Below are 16,943 nucleotides of genomic sequence, written 5' to 3' on the forward strand. Positions count from 1 at the left end.
TTCATAATGCAGGACTGATGTCAGATGCTTGTGGTTTTTTTTTAATGTGTAGGGAATTTAGGTCCATAACCTCAAACGGCCACAGAAATGTTGCGCAGTTGTTGCGCACCAATTGACCCAGGACAAAGCCCATGCAAAACCAGCGGTGGCAAGAAAACGTGTGCAGTCCAGTTAAGTTCAAAAGTTATTTTATCTATTCAATTCTGGAATTAGAAACCGATGTTCCAAGTACCGGTCATTCACCCCAGTTTCTTCACACTTATTGACAAAACACCAATGTTGCTGGACTCCAGCTTCCATTATCTATAGCCACTGGCTGGGGTTGATGGGAGTTCAAAAACATCTGGAGGGAGGGACATGGGCCCCTTTACTCTCTACCAAGTAGAACACAGCGAACATATTTTTCCTGGTTTCTCAGTAAGACAGACTTTTTAAAGATGAAAGCTGAGAACGCACATGTCAGAGGCTCAGGAGCAGAAGAGCAGGGGAGAGAGCAAATAGAGAGCGGAGGAGAGGAATCAGAGGGGAGCGTAGGGGAATATGACAGTGGACCGAGAGATTCCATGAGCTTCTCCAGCAAATCAGAAGATTCCCAGGAGGGGGCGCCTATGGTAAGGGCGAGGCGAGTCCCAGGGGGGACGATCCATAAACAAGGAACCAGAGGGGAGTCCCAAAGGAGTAGCGGAGGAGTAGGGCCAGTTCCCCCACCAGAGCACAGTGGGGGGGAAGAGTCACGTGAGTCAGGACCAGCTTCTCCTCCATCGGGGAGTGGGGAAACGGAGGGAAGGCCAGGTCCAGCTAGCCTCCCCGAAAGGGGGAGCAGTGACACAAGTGTAACGGTCAGAAGGAAAGTGGGAGGCTGCGCGCGCGCGCCAAGTTCAAATGTGGAGGAGCGCGGGAGAGCAGAAAACCCGGATTGGGAGCCAGGTCCTAAAGCCCGAAGGAGGGGGGGAGAAGAGTCGGCAGAACCAGCGTCAGAAGAATCTAGGAGGGCTGAGACTCCGACTAGCAGAAGGACCCAGAGAAAGAAGGAACAGAGGAAGAGGTGGAGTAAGGCTAGAATCTTAAGCTGGTGTCAGGGGGGAGGAGATTCAGATGGGACTTCTACGGTCTGATGCATAGACGTAGCGTTGCGCGCTGCGCGTCTGGAAATGAAACTGAACTTCAATAAAGACTTTTTAATTTGAGGAAGAAGCAGCGTTGGTCTTGTGTGAGCTGGGACCTTGGGCAGCGCTGACAGCACAGAAGATGTTATAGCTTGGCATTTTGATGAGGGGTCCAGTCCCCCCACTGTCAGGGACTGGCTGGAAGAGGACGAGTGGTGGGAGGCAGCAGCTGGGGACCCCCAAGGGAAACCCCCAGAGGAGGAAGGCTCAGAGCCCAGGGATTGCTGGTGGGACACCAAGGAGAGGGGGGAAATTGGGAGGAGGTTCTAGACGCTGAAGGAACAGACTTCCGGGGTGGCGCCATCGGTAATGGCGGATTCCCTCTGATCTGGAGGGACTGGCTCCACGTAAAACGGGTCTGTTCCGCTACGGCGAAGCGGGGACCCTTTAAAAAATCACAGGCGGATGAAGCCTGTGACCATGGGACTCGGCGGGCACCTTTCGCGCCCCCCCAATCCGTAAAGGAAAAATTAATGAATGTTAGAAAAATGTTGGAACGAAATTATTTGGCTTTAGCAGAAATGTTAAAAAGAACTTTGCAAGAATATGGTATGGTTAGGAGAAATTGGTATAAATAAGATTTAAGTTTTTAATTTTAGGATTTTTTATGTATTATAGGTTAAAATAGATTAAGGTAATTTAATGACAGGATATTATGAAAAATGGAAAGGATTTGCTGTTATAATTAACAACTAGAATACAAAAAAGGGAGGTGTGAGGAGGTCGATGAAATAAGGTCATGACAGTTAAGGATTTGGGAATATTGGATCTGTTTTTAAATTTTTGTGGTTTATTCTTGTTTTTTGATTTTGATGTGTTATGTGTTTTGTTTTTGTTTTCTGATTTTGATTTTTGTCGATTTGTATTGTTTGACCGCTGTTTGTCTTTTTATTGCTTTCCCCCCTTCTTTTTCTCTCTATTTCTTTGTAATTTTAAAATTCTTAATAAATATCATTTTTAAAAAAATAGATGCTGAAGGAACAACAGGGTTTAGTGAGCAGGAGGAATATGTGACAGGGAGCTGTTCAGACTCTGAGGCTGAAGCAGAGGAGAGGAATTAGAATACTGCTGAAGAACCCAGGGGGGTTTCCCTCTCCTGCTGCGACAAGCCCACCTCCACCCTGGTTTCGAAGAACGGGCTGAATATTGAGGAGGGCAGAACAGAGGCCAGAGGGAGGCAGTTTGAGACTGCTTGGGAAACATCCAGGAGAGGAGGAGCCTTAGAAAAGGTGGAGGGCAGGGACCTGCTCCACAGGGGCAAGACCTACTGCAAAGTGTTGCCGAGTTGTGTGTCGTTTCCTTGAAGAGTTAACTTTACCGACAACTGACCTGCTGCATCTGACTCCAGCCTTGACACCCACATGGCTACAGCCCTGGGAGAAGCCCTTCCCATCTCGTGGGAAGTTTCCAAAGTCACATCCCAGAGTTTCCCCCATACCTCTTCATTTGTCACTGACAAATTCTGGACTGTCCAGTTTTTGGAGTTGTTTTTTGGGACTGGGATGCAATCACATCCCACCAAATTCAGGTTGCACAATTATAATTGCTTGCAACATGGAGACAGGCTGGATGTTTTGCAACAAGGCAAGTGGTGGAGGACATGCACTGAGAGGTGTGACCTGGGTCTGATGCAACTCCTCACCTAGGCTTCCTGCAAGCAAATCAGTGTGCATGCTCAATAAACAGGTTGTCTGGAAGTGCCCTCTCTTAGGGTGAGGAGGCAGCTAAGGCTGAGCAGACAGGCCATGGTGCAAAGAAGTGGTGGATTAAAAGTCCCAGAAAGGACAGAGGGAACACAGGAAACTGCTATTGGCCCATCAGACTCAGTAATGTCTACACCAACTAGCAGTTCTTAAGATTTCAGGCAGAGAAACTCTCCCAGCCATACCTGGGGATTGAACCTGGGACTTTATATGTACCAGGCAAGAGTTCTACCACTGCATCTCAGAAGCTGCATCTTGATTCACAGACCAGTTCATCATCAGTTCTATAAAAAGGAATCCATTTTCTCCCCAGGCCAGAAATCCCTGCTTAAGAGGCACGAGAGTATCTCTAGAAAGACTTATTTGTTCCTAAAGGTGCAAGCATGGAATAGCTGACCAATCCTCAGAAGAGAGGGGACGGAGAGGAGAAGGAAAAGCAGAGTGCCTACACATCACACATTTAAAGGACACTGCTTCCTGCAAAAGAATCTTGGGAACTGTAGTTTGCTACGGGTGCTGGGAATTGTAGCTCCATAAGGGACGCAGGTGGCGCTGTGGGTTAAACCACAGAGCCTAGGACTTGCTGATCAGAAGGTCGGCGGTTTGAATCCCCGCGACGGGGTGAGCTCCCGTTGCTCGGTCCCTGCTCCTGCCAACCTAGCAGTTCGAAAGCACGTCAAAGTGCAAATAGATAAATAGGTACTGCTCCGGCGGGAAGGTAAACGGCGTTTCCGTGCACTGCTCTGGTTCTCCAGAAGCAGCTTAGTCATGCTGGCCACATGACCCGGAAGCTGTATCCTGGCTCCCTCGGAAAATAAAGCAAGATGAGCGCCTCAACCCCAGAGTCAGTCACAACTGGACCTAATGGTCAGGCATCCTTTTACCTTTACCTTAAGAGATAAACTGCAGTGCCCAGGACTGTTTGCGAAATTTGTGTGCCTTAAGATTAGGGTGTGTACGCAACCTAAGCTAAGGCAAGTGAAAAGCACAGTAATGAAGGTAACTACTGAGCAGCGCTACCTCACCATTTGGAGAAGGGAAGAATTTCCTAGTGGGGATGCAGAACCTGTTAGCACTGCAAAACTTGACTTATTTCCTCTCTCCTGTCCAGCCCCTAAATATACATAATACAAAGGAACAGCTTCAAAGTCACAGGCTGTTGGCCAGAGCAGTAACTAATCCTACCCTGCCATTTTGCATCAAACTATTTTTTGGTTTTGCTGTTGTCGAAATGCCGGAAAAGCGGGGTATAAAACCGATGCACAAATGCAACACAACACTCCCCAAAAAAGATGAATATCTCTCTCTCGCTCTCTCTCTCTCACACACACACCCAAAGCCACAAAAATTAGCGAGATCCTGTGAAAATCCAACGCTGGCACCAAAAGAGCCGCACGGCTGAAGCATTCCTGAGATTGCAAGCAGGGTTTTCACCAATGGATTGGAGCAAAGCGCGATTCTGCTCTTTTCGATTTGAACAGCAGCCAGACGGGCAGGCGCTAATGTTGCGAAGCGCCTCTCTTGCGCACCAAGCTGTGGTTCAAATAAATAACTACAGCAGCCAGCAAACTAGGCAGAGAACGAAAGCAGGTGCGAACAAAAGCCCTCCTCCACTTTTCCTTCGGTAGGCACTGAGTTATTTGCCCCGCCGAAACGACTATAACCGCGCCCCCCTCCACATTTCTTTTGCGCCTTTTGTAAATTTGCAAAACGCTGGCAGGAAGAAATCCGCCCTTTCTTTCCCCAGCGATCGAGAAACTAAGGCGTCCCCTCTCCACACAACCTCATTGCAAAGCCATAATATATATATATATAAAAAAATAACTCCGGGTCATAAAAGCCGCTTGGGCTCCTGTATCTTTAAGGGCTGCCGAGCGGGGAAAATTCCATCAGGTTCGCCTTCTCCCGACGGTGCAGCCAGGAGAAGGGGGGTGGGCGCTGGGGAGCCACCCCGGAGGGAAAGTCCTTTCTGCGTGTGCAACTCTCCAAAAATACAGTATCCATACCTGGAAACCTCAACGGAGGCCAAAAGGAAAAGTCGACGCGACCCTCCCGGCTCCCTTGCAGGCCCTTCTCCAGCCACAGCAGATCCGTATATGAATGATTTCTGTTGCGGATCCCCGATCAAGCCCCATTCAGCATCAAACCAAACCCATTCCCATCCTGGCCCCACACGCTCCCAGCTTAAGATCGTGGAAGAATTCGCCACCCCGCCTCTCCTGAATGGGATTCCCCAGCTGTAAACCCCATTAATTCGCAAACTTTTGTCTCCCCCCCCCCCGCCTTGCAGTTCACCGGATCGTGCGCCCCACCGCCGCCCATCGGATCTTGCCTGGATCAAGACACCGGCCGCTTCCCTGCCCCCATCCGCCAGCTGATCTCTTCTCTTCTCTTCTCTCTCTCTCTCTCGCTTTTTCTCTTGTTGTTTATTTCCCCTCTCGTGCTGGAGCGCGCGCGTCAGATCCGGGGATGCTCCCCCGCCCCCGGCGACCGCGCAGGCGTCCCTGGAAACCAAATGTTGCAACGTTCTATTCCCACCCCCGCTTCATTCATCGCGAAACTGGCGCCCCCTAAAGGGAGGAAGAGACCGCGAATCAGTAGGGGGCTGGGGGCCAAGCCGGAATTACAACCCCCTCCCTCCCTCTCTGTGCTAGAATGTTCCCGGACATCTGGATTTGCAACAACAATACTGTAATAACAAAAAAAGGGGCTAATTTGCCTCTTATGGATGCAAACCTTCGGTGTCCCAAAGCATCGGCTTCCAGGGCCTGCAAATGAAGGCTTTGATTTCTACCAGTCGCCAGTAAGCGAGATCAGACTGAAAGGGGAACTGCACTAAAAGATCGCTCTTGAACAGGGGCCAGCAAACTTTTCCAGCAGGGGGCCGGTCCACTGTCCCTCAGACCTTGTGGGGGGCCGGACTATATTATGAAAAGAAAAAAAATGAACGAAGTCCTATGCCCTACAAATCACCCAGAGATGCATTTTCAATAAAAGGACACATTCTACTCATGTAAAAACACGCTGATTCCTGGACCGCCCATGGGCCGGATTTAGAAGGCGATTGGGCCAGATCCGGCCCCCGGGCCTTAGTTTGCCTACCCATGCTCTTGAACCAACTCCCCCACCCCCTTTTTAGTTTTAAAACCTAATAATCCCCAGCAATGTTCCCTCATGCATAAATCCTATTAACATTAATGGCATTTGCTCTCAAATTAGGGTTGCAACCAAGTACTACTGTCATGTGCATTTGCTGCGGGTGCTGAGGCCGGGGCTTGGCGTTGAGGCAGCTGGCTGGCCATTTTGAGAATGCTGGACTAGGTGGGCCACTGGCCTGATGCAACAGCCAGGTTCCTCTCTTCTTTTCTCATCTACAGCTGTATCTTATGTAAACCACTGGAACAGACTCTTGCCACACGTTTACACTTCTTTTTTTTTAAAAGATATTTATTGAGTTTTTCCACCTTTATACATTAAAAATTCAAAAAGAAAAAACAAAAAAGTTAAAAACACATAAAGTTTACAATCCTTATTTTCAATAACATATTTCCCTGACTTCCCCACACCTCCCCTTCTTATATTCCAATTCAAATTGTTAATTCAACAAGTTCTTGTCCCCAATTTTTGACCTTTTTATATTTAATTCATTAAAAAAACAAACCAATTTTAACTTATAAACATCAGTATTTAAACATCAGTGCTCATTCTTAAAACTTTTTTCTAAAGTCGACCCAAATTCCCTTCCATGAATTCCCCAATTTTCATACTAATAACAAAACAAAATAAAAAAAACAGACTATTATTCTGCACCCTTTGGATTCCCAAACCTCCCCCCCTTTCCCGGTTTCAATCCCCAACAAATGTCCATCAGTCTTAGTCTACTATCAGCCTGGAGACCTCACGTCCGAGGCTCTTAATTCTCTCTCAATTCCTCTCTGCCGGTTTTTTTTGGTAGTCCTTAATATTAAACACCAGATCTCGGAGAAGCTCTGTCCTGATAGGGTCCATATTTCTTCCAGCCAGACCTCCATACTTAAAAGTGGAGCCTGAATCTTGTTTCTTACTCCTTTTAAGTCCAAATGTCCCAAAAGCTCCAACTTTCACCTTAATCAAATTTGTAATCCGTAGGTCTTCAGATCTCCACATAAGGAGATCTCTCCATTCTCCAATCTTCAATTCAAAACAGATTTTCATCATCCAGTACTTATTTTCCTTTGTAGCCATCATGTCAGGCCTCTGGCTCTCCTTTGTCATCTGCAACATTACATCTCCTCCTTCCTTTTCCTCAGAAACAACATATATCTCTTTCTCCACACTCTCAAATCTTTCAAGTTTCTCTTCTTGTCCAGCTGCATGGACTTCATGAGTCAAGTCCTTATCAAATTCAATGGATTTGTTTACTGTTAAGTCCAGAGTTGCAACATTTGTAGCCAAAACATCAATTTGGCCTTGTAACTTTCCCAAGAGAAGAAACACTCTGTCCAATTTAGCTTGAATTTTTCCTCCTTCAGCCATTCTTGTAATGTCCCAAAATCCCCTCTAGAGGGATTTTGATTACTTTATCTTCCTTCCAGTTCAAATCCAATAATCAAGTTAGTTTGTATCAGTTCTTCCTTGTTTTCAACAAAATATAACCAAATTGTAGCAAATATATCCAGCAGAGATAGCAGAAACAAAGTTCTCTTTTTCCTTCTTGACAGCTAATTTGACAGCTGTCAAACTCTTCTATATCACCTCAACAGGCTCTCTCGCGGATCACTCCCGGGTCCGGGGGGGTGGCACTTCAGCTCTCAAAATTAGCTCTTATCCTCCAGTGAAATTACTTATACTGCCAAATTGTGAAATTAATGTATTTTACCCAATAAAGAAGAATAAATTCTCTCGACCTTAGTTAGCTAGTCCTTGCTTTAGATTATTTATAAGACGGGGAGACGGACTTCCTGTTTGCGCCTTCCCCAATCGTGCCTAATTCAAAAAAAATTTTTTCTTTACAAATCCAATTTCCGTATTACTCACGGGTTGTTGCTTTTAGAGTCCAATTGTTCACAAGAAGAAGTCAGCACTCTCCGACCATGGCATGAGGCTTCACTCCACAGGAAAAGCAGTCAACTCTCAGCACCGCGCCGCTCACCCCGTCCCCCGTTCCGAAGCCTTTAAAAAGGCTCCTTCACGGGTCGGGGGGGCGCAAATGGTGCCCGCCGAGTCACCAGGTTCACAGGCTTCAGCGCCTGTGATTTCTGAGGGTCCCCGCGTCGCCGCAGCGGCAAGACCCGGATCCTGTGGAGCCGATTCCCTCCGGAGCTCGGAGGGAATCCGCCATTAGCCGATGGCGCTAACCCGGAAGTCCACACGTTTACACTTCTGCAGAAAGTGTTGCGCCAGCTGCCAGCTGGCAAAGTTAAACGAGTGAAGTCAAAGTTCCTTTTTCTGGTGTACACAGCCTTACAGAGCTTAGGACCTAAAAGATCACCTGTACTCTGCAAGAGAGGATCTCCGGGAGATACAACCTCATTAGGAGACTCATTCCATATGAAGGCCTTTCATATGGTGACAACACCTGCCCCTGGGAACTCCATCAGGTTATATTGATTATGGTTTACTTCCTACATTTAGTTCCCACATATATGGTACATGCTAAGAGACCACTTCAGGGACGCGGGTGGCGCTCTGGGTTAAACCACAGAGCCTAGGACTTGCCGATCAGAAGGTCGGCGGTTCAAATCCCTGTGACGGGGTGAGCTCCCGTTGCTCGGTCCCTGCTCCTGCCAACCTAGCAGTTCGAAAGCACACCAAAGTGCAAGTAGATAAATAGGTACTGCTCCGACGGGAAGGTAAATGGTGTTTCCATGTTAAGTGTTCATAACAATATTGCAGTCTCCAGATGCCAGCCCTTCATGCATTTACATGGCAGCAAGCCCAGTTTGAAGCAATAAGAATCATGTCCAAGTAAACATTCAGTCTGTAAGAGGAACTGCTGTCTGATGTTTTCTGTTCAAACCGTCGGCCAATCATGGACTGTTATTATGATTATTTTACTATTAGGCTGTCTATCATTTCTCCTAAGCAAAAGTGATATTCCCTTAGGTAGGAGCCGCGTTCCACCCAACACTAAACCTGGCGACATGTGACTCTGTTTGCTAGGAAAACAATCCAAGGCAGTAAGGGCTTGTCAAGTGGGAAATGTCAAAGTGGTGGTTGCTCAAGGAGCTGTCAAGGGGAAAGGGAGCCTTCTGAAGAGGCAAGAGGGAAAAGGAAAGGTTGCCAAATGGGTGGAATTTGGCAGGGCTAAAAAACGAAGAAATCAGCATGTCGCTATCTGTACTTCTTTGCATGTCATTTTCCTCTGAACCCACAGCTTACAACTTACCCACCACCAGACAGGTGTATCTATGCCTGCAGGGGGGAAAGACTGTATAGTTCAGTGGTAGAGAATCTGCTTTGCAGGCAAAAGGTACCAAGCTCAAATCCCAGCATAGCTAGATAGGGCTGGAAGAGGACGACTGGAAACCGTGGAGCGATGCTGCCAGCCAGTGTAGGCTATACTGAGCTAGATGCACCAGTGGTCTGACCATAGCTGTCAACCGTCCCTTATTTGGCGGGAAAGTCCCTTATCCCAGTGCCGTTTCCTGCTGCTGTCCCTTATTGAAGATGTCCCTTAAATTCCCCGGGTTTCAAAGGAAGCAGCTCCTCTCCCTCCCTCCCTGCTGGCCAGGGAGGAGGGAGGCTCCAGCTGTGTTGCTTGGTTGCATTGCTCACCCAATAAGAAGTCTAAGAACGACTGGGGGGTGGAGCTTGCATGCCTTGTGCTGATCAAATCGGCCGCGTTGCCTGGGGACTCGCCTTTGCTCAGCACTTCCCAGAGGAGAGGTGACAGTGGTTTTCCTTGCTGCATCCCCTTTGCCGGGTTGCTGAGCTGTGGGAACCACCGCTTGAGGTTTCGTTTGGCTGCTGGCTGGGCTTCTGCCTTTGGCTCGGAGGGGCTCAGAAGCTGAACATACCTGTAACTGGAAAATCCCTTATTTTGGCTGCTGATCCCTTATTTTCAAATCTGTAAGTTGACAACTATGGGTCTGACTCAATATAAGGCAGTGTCCTATGTTCCTGTGGATTGTTGTTGCTGGCATCCGTCTGTCTGGAGAGACAATGGAGTGTGCCTCCAGGAATTAAGCCAAACCAATGAGTTGGCAGGACCAAAGTGATCTCCCAGGGGCTCAAGCCTGGTCAGTGTGTCTGGAGGTCCTGGGCTGCCCAGGTGACAAGACCAAAGTGATCTCCCAGGGGCACCCTGTTGCAACAGTTCAATAAAGATCAGGCTTACTAGCTGCTTTGCTTCTCAATATTCTCTGGTTGGCCTCTGTTATTTTCTCCTACCGATGGAGAACCTACAAAGGACTCTATAAGGGCTCTTGTGTCCCCCATAAGGGAATAAGGGCAGATTTTGGTTACAACACCAGCAAAACAGAGTTTAAACTAACCCCTTTCCAGCCCCGGGAGGAGCGTTCATGTGACACGCTGCAGCCGACACACTTAACATGTCAAGACACACAGTTTGGAAAGCTCTGTTGTGGTCTGTTGTACAAAGGCACATCCATTGCTCTGCTCACTTTTGCCTCTGGCTCTGCCTCCTACTGGATCCCTAAAACAGAATGTGGCCCTTGAGCTGGAAAATAAATCCCCACTCCTGCTGTTCATGCTAACTGGAGAGTAATGCATATTTAGCTCAGTGTGACCTACTTCTTTGAGTAAGCTATTAGGAATGGAGAGATTTAAAATAATTTGTCTTGGGCTCCAAGCCTGTACTTCTCCAAATAAAGTAAGAAACACTCCTTAGCAGATCAAAAGAAGAAGAAACAGAATATGTGAGGTGTGCAGAAGATAAAAACATGCACTGATTAAATCAGAGCAGACTTTTTTCTTTTCTTTTAAAGGCAGGCATGCCAAACTGAGTATTTCAGCTACATTTGACAAGTAATGTTTCCCTGAAGGAAAGGGCTGCACGGAGAGAGGAAAGGATATTGTTTGCAATGATACAATAGATCTTCTGGACCCTGGATATTGTCTGCTTTGCATCAGGCTGAATTTGTAGCATCACCCTCTTTTGTGGCTTCATGACTTTGCTGAAGGCAGAAGGTGGTGGAGGAGGAGCAGTTTGGAGAGGAGAACAAGCAGCAGAGAATATGCAGGAAGAATGGAGCAGAGCATATACAAACAGGCAAAGGTATAGCTATAGAAATAGAACAACTATGTGGGAAGTGATGGCGCCAATAGCCCAATAATTATATCCAAACCCAGCTTCCAGTAGGCCTCAGGCAGGCCTGCCTGCTGATGTAATACATGCATACACACACTGGGCCATCTCTACCATTAGGCAGAGGGAGGCAGCTGCCTCACACAGCAGATTTGTTGCAAGGGCAACAAATGGTGCCTCCTGTCACTTTGTGGGAAGGATTCAAGCAGAAACAGGAGCTGTAGGTTTGCACGATTAACATATACTAAAGTGCTCTGTCGCCATGAGCTTGGTGCAGTTCAGAAAGTGTTTGAGAAGTCTGGGATCAATGAATGATTCATGGGGAGACACCCTGCCCTCAAGTGAATCTGGAACGAATGTGGGACAAACACTCTTTGTTATATAACTGCCCCACAAGCAAATCAGAACGAATGTTCAATAAAGACTGGCTTTCATTCTTTCCTCTTCCAGATTGTCTCTGGCTTGGGATGGGATTCAACAGGCAAATTCCGGATGTGAAATTACAGTCCACTGGTCTTGTGCAACATAGCAGCTTCCCCAAAAGATCACTGATAAGGGAAGCGATAGGAACAATCACTGGGAAGTTTGGGAGGGATAATTCTTGATGCAATGTCACTTCCCCCAATGCAATCTAACCTCCCCACAAACAAATCAGAATGGATGTTCATTAAAAAGCCAGCATAATCTAATCTCTCTGCAAATGAATCAGGATGCATGCTGAGAAACAGGTAATCTGGAGGATTCCAAAGCGTTCATTCTTTAGTTTGCTATTATTGCATTTTGACTCCCAGGGGGAAGGAGAGGTGCTTTTCAGAAGCAGCAAACATCTGGCATTGAACCGCCATGAACTGCATGGGATTGTGGAACCATTCTATGGAATGTGCAGTCAGTACATGCAAGGCACTGGCAAGGCCTGCTCAGCCTCACTGTCAGCATGTGTGAACTCAGAAGCTGCCACAGTCAAACACACACCCAAAACTCTCTTGTGATTTGCACAACAATATATTTTACTCATGGTGGATCTTTCTCTTCCAGACTGCTTCCCCATCTCCAGAGAAGCTTCTATGAAATTCTAGGATCCCCCAAAACACAGGACCAAAGAATTGCAGAGTTGTTGGCCTATGAACCTTGGTTTGTTTTAACTATGGCTTGGTGTCATGTGCGAACCAGACACCTTTCCATAACCATGGTTTGTCTGACTAGCCCACCCCAGATGATTACAAGTTTGCAAAGGCATGAGCAGCTGGAACACACAAAAAATATTTGGAGAAATGAGCCATGGTATGTTTGATTGTTTGTGGGACGACTTGTGTTTAACTTGTGGTTTGTTAAACAAAGTATTGTTGAGAGTGTTGGGTGAGGAACACGCTTGGCAAATCCTCACCATGCTGAACTCCCACCCATAAAACTATGTCCCCGCTGTGGAAAGACGTGTGGATCCAGAATTGGCCTCCACAGTCACTTATGGACACACAATTAAGACGTTTGTCATGGAAGACAATCTTACCCAGCTACGAGTGATCACCAAAGGAGCAGAAGAAGAAGAAGGATGAAGAACAGTTTATAGCAAAATAGCAGTGTTTCATCTGTCACAGTGTTAAACAGCAGAGTCATGTAGCACTTTAAAGACTAGCAGATGTCATTATGGCATCCGCTTTCACCGGTTAGAGTCCATCATGCGCCTGAAGTGTAATCCTCAGATGAGTCTCAAACCATTGGTGAGTTAGGGACTTCTCTTGCATGCAAAGGCAGGCTCTGGCAGACTGAGTGGATGAGACTGTACTAAACAAAAATCTGCCCTTATTCCCTTACGGGGGACACAGGAGCCCTTATAGAGTCCTTTGTAGGTTATCCATCAGTCGGAGAAAAGAACAGAGGCCAACCAGAGAACACTGAGAAGCAAAGCAGCTAGTAAGCCTGATCTTTATTGAACTGTTGCAACAGGGTGCTCCCCTCACACGCAGGAGAAGGAGGAGGACCCCGAACAAAGGTGTGTCTGCCCTTACATAGACCTTTTTAATTCCCTGCCCTGGAGCTCAAGACCACCCCTCCATACATCACAGAAGGGGTGTAACCCAAGACCACCCCCCACAAATATCATACCTACATCACAGAAAAGATGGTCTACAACAGAAATTTGAATGTTGTTGTATTTCCTGTCTGCCAGGTTATCTGATAATGCCTTATCTGATTGCCTTTCCTGGTAGTCTGGCCATTCCTTTGAGATGGTGATTCCCCAATTCCTGAGACAATGGGAAGGTTCCCTCACCCCCTCCCTCCTTGCAGAGAACACATTTGGTCAGCTTGGGAGTCAAAGTGGTTTCAGGTCGGTCTTCCTTTGCTGATCTACGTATGTGCTTGGTTGGTACATTTATGAACTTTTATTATATATATAAGACCTTACATTTTATTATTACAACATTAAAATTATAACACTGGTAAAACTGAATGACTGCGCTGTGAAATGATACATGTCTAAAATGTGTGCCCCCAACATGAAAAGTTTGGAAAGCTCTGGACTGCACTGTAGCCATGCAAAAAGAAAAGACAAGAAAAGAAAAAATACAGAGGTTTCTATGTCCCCCTCTCAATCCTCCATCTTGGTAAGCAAGAGATATTATCATCACAGTCCAAGGACACAGTTATGGTAAAAAGGTAAAAAAAGGTAAACAACCCTAGACGGTTAAGTCCTGTCAAAGGCAGCTCTGGGGTTGCAGTGCTCATCTCCCTTTCAGGCTGAGGGAGCCACCGTTTGTCCACTGACAGCTTTCCGGGTCATGTGGCCAGCAGGACTAAACCGCTTCTGGCGCAACGGGACACTGTGACGGAAACCAGAGCGCACAGAAATGGCATTTTCCTTCTCGCCACAGCAGTACCTATTTATCTACTTGCGCTGGTGTGCTTTCAAACTGCTAGGTTGTCAGGAGCTGGGACAGAGCAACGACCATCGCAGGGATTCGAAGCGCTGACTTTCTGATCGGCAATCCCAAGAGGCTCAGGGGTTTAGACCACAGCACCACCCGTATGGCAGTAAGCGGTCAGATAGGCCTGGGGGGCACATTCGGCCCCCAGGCTGGTGCAGTGAGTTGGCTTGCGAGCTCTGTTATTGTTGTTGTTACTATTTATTTTTCAATTTATATACCGTCCCTTATCAGAAGACCCCAGAGCAGTGTACGACATTAACAACACATTACAGAACATCAATGAGAAAACGTAATTAAATCCATAATGATAGACAGCCTAATAGTAAAATAATCATCATAATAACAGTCTACGATTGGCCCACGGTTTGAACAGGAAACATCAGACAGCGGTTCCTCTTACAGACTGAATGTTTACTTGGATATGATTCTTATTGCGTCAAACTGGGCTTGCTGCCATATAAATGCATGAAGGGCTGGCATCTGGAGACTGCAATATTGTTATGAACACTTAACATGGAGTTTTCTTCTGAACAGGCATGTGTAGCATTGCCCTGTAATTGTTCTAACCGCATTGTCTCTTATAAAGGTGTATGGCCCAGATCTTCTCTGAGACTGCAGGCGAGATGGATTTTTTTTTATCATCTCTTGCTTGTGAACATTTACTAACACCTTTCGCTGCCTCAATCAGAATTGCAACTCTTCAATTTTTTTAATGGTACAGTGGTACCTCAGGTTACATACGCTTCAGGTTACATACGCTTCAGGTTACAGACTCCGCTAACCCAGAAATAGTGCTTCAGGTTAAGAACTTTGCTTCTGGATGAGAACAGAAATCGTGCTCCAGTGCACGGCAGCAGCGGGAGGCCCCATTAGCTAAAGTGGTGCTTCAGGTTAAGAACAGTTTCAGGTTAAGAACGGACCTCCGGAATAAATTAAGTACTTAACCCGAGGTACCACTGTACTTTTTTTTAAAGGAACATCTGAAGCAGAGCATCAGTTCATGTACCTTAGCATTGTCCACACGGACTGGCAGCAGCTCTCCAGGGTTTCAGGCAAGGTTCTCTCCAAATCTCACCAGCTGGAGATGCAGGGGATTGAACCTGGAGCTTCTGCATACAAGGTAGTAGCTCTACCACTGAACTACAGCCCTTCGCTTTTTTGACCTTTTATGTGAGCCAGATACAAAGTAATTAGTTATTGCTGTTGTTTTGTCGTTAAGTCGTGTCCGACTCTTCGTGACCCCATGGACCAGAGCATGCCAGGCCCTCCTGTCTTCCACTGCCTCCCGCAGTTTGGTCAAACTCATGCTGGTAGCTTCCAGAACACTGTCCACCCATCTCGTCCTCTGTCGTCCCCTTCTCCTTGTGCCCTCCATCTTTCCCAACATCAGGGTCTTTTCCAGGGAGTCTTCTCTTCTCATGAGGTGGCCAAAGTACTGGAGCCTCAGCTTCAGGATCTGTCCTTCCAGTGAGCACTCAGGGCTGATTTCCTTCAGAATGGAGAGGTTGGATCTTCTTGCAGTCCATGGGACTCTCAAGAGTCTCCTCCAGCATCATAATTCAAAAGCATCAATTCTTCGGCGATCAGCCTTCTTTATGGTCCAGCTGTCATTTCCATACATCACTACTGGGAAAACCATAACTTTTACTATACGGACCTTTGTCGGCAAGGTGATGTCTCTGCTTTTTAAGATGCTGTCTAGGTTTGTCATTGCTTTTCTCCCAAGGAGCAGGCAGAGATGAGTTTTTCCTACTTGCCTTTGCAGGTCAGCAGCTTGAGGCATGGCCACAAGGACCCGTTGGAAAGCTCAGATCTTGCCATATATATACATACAGTGGTACCTTGGTTCTCAAACTTAATCCATTCTGGGAGTCTGTTCGAATCCTGAAATGGTTCGAAAACCAAGATGCGTCTTCCAGTTGGCTGCAGGAGTTTCCTGCAGCCAATCAGAAGCCGCGAAAGCCATGTTGGACGTTCAGCTTCTGAAAAACATTCGCAAACCAGAACACTCACTTCCGGGTTTGTGGCATTCGGGAGCTGATTTGTTCGGGAGCCAAACCGTTTGGCTGTCAAGGTACCACTGTATACACACACACACACACACACACACACACAACCTTAGCTGCTGTCCCGTTCAACCCCTCCCATTCCACCAAGCCACGTTTTGCCTCTGAAAAATTAAGGGTGGTTCAAAGTTTAGTCATGCACAGCCTCTGGAAAATTGAGGCAGTATATCCTTACACTGCCAGAAACAGGAACAAAATAAAAAAGCAAAAAATGTTCCTCTGACTCAGCTTCTCCAAAATCAGTTTAAGGGCAAGATCTGAGCTTTTCAATGGGTCCTTGTGGCTATGCCTTCATATAGCAGCTTGATCTGGAGGAGAGATCAGTTTTTATTTAGTTAATTTATATACTGCCCTATACCCAGAGGTCAGGGCAGTTCACACAATGATGAGGGTGGGGCCTGGACTGACTCCAGCTGCAAAAGCTGAGACTGCTGAACAGATTCTTGGGCTGGGGTATTGTTTAAGGTTTTTTTGTTGGGGATGGGGCTGTTGCTGTTTTTGACATTAATTTTTTGTATCTTTAGGTCTTACAATTTATGTGGGAATTGCACAACTTGGTTGCATATTTTTTGATGTTTTATTTATTGTTTATCACTTCTTTTGCCATGTTGTAATCATATCTGACTTTTTTTCCATGTTGTAAGCCGTCTTGAGCGTGGTTTTAACTACGGAAAGGCAGCGTATGATTAAAATTCTGCGAACCTGAATATTCTGCACCCAGATAAACCCAAGCCTGGAAACTTCAGCGACGCGCTGAATTGTATCCCAGAAAAAGGTTGCAAAGCCAATTTCGCATCCTCTTGCGGCTACAATGTTGAAGCCCCGCCTGCAACATT

General features: G+C 46.7%; 1 protein-coding gene across 3 annotated transcripts in view; it reads right to left on the minus strand.

Annotated features, from left to right (window-relative positions):
* Positions 1–5,324, minus strand: part of PPT2 (palmitoyl-protein thioesterase 2) — a 54,299-nt gene extending 48,975 nt beyond the window's left edge. Inside the window, exon 1 of one of the 3 annotated variants that reach the window (XM_053379354.1) lies at positions 5,202–5,324. The gene's annotated coding sequence lies outside the window, so the exon portion shown is untranslated. Of the gene's footprint in view, positions 1–4,875; positions 5,094–5,164 lie in introns of those variants that run through there. The other 2 variants (XM_053379356.1, XM_053379355.1) reach the window with 2 other exon arrangements.
* Between the last annotated feature and the right edge of the window lie 11,619 nt (positions 5,325–16,943).

Source organism: Podarcis raffonei, chromosome 2 (assembly GCF_027172205.1).
Source record: "Podarcis raffonei isolate rPodRaf1 chromosome 2, rPodRaf1.pri, whole genome shotgun sequence".
Lineage (NCBI taxonomy): Eukaryota > Metazoa > Chordata > Lepidosauria > Squamata > Lacertidae > Podarcis > Podarcis raffonei.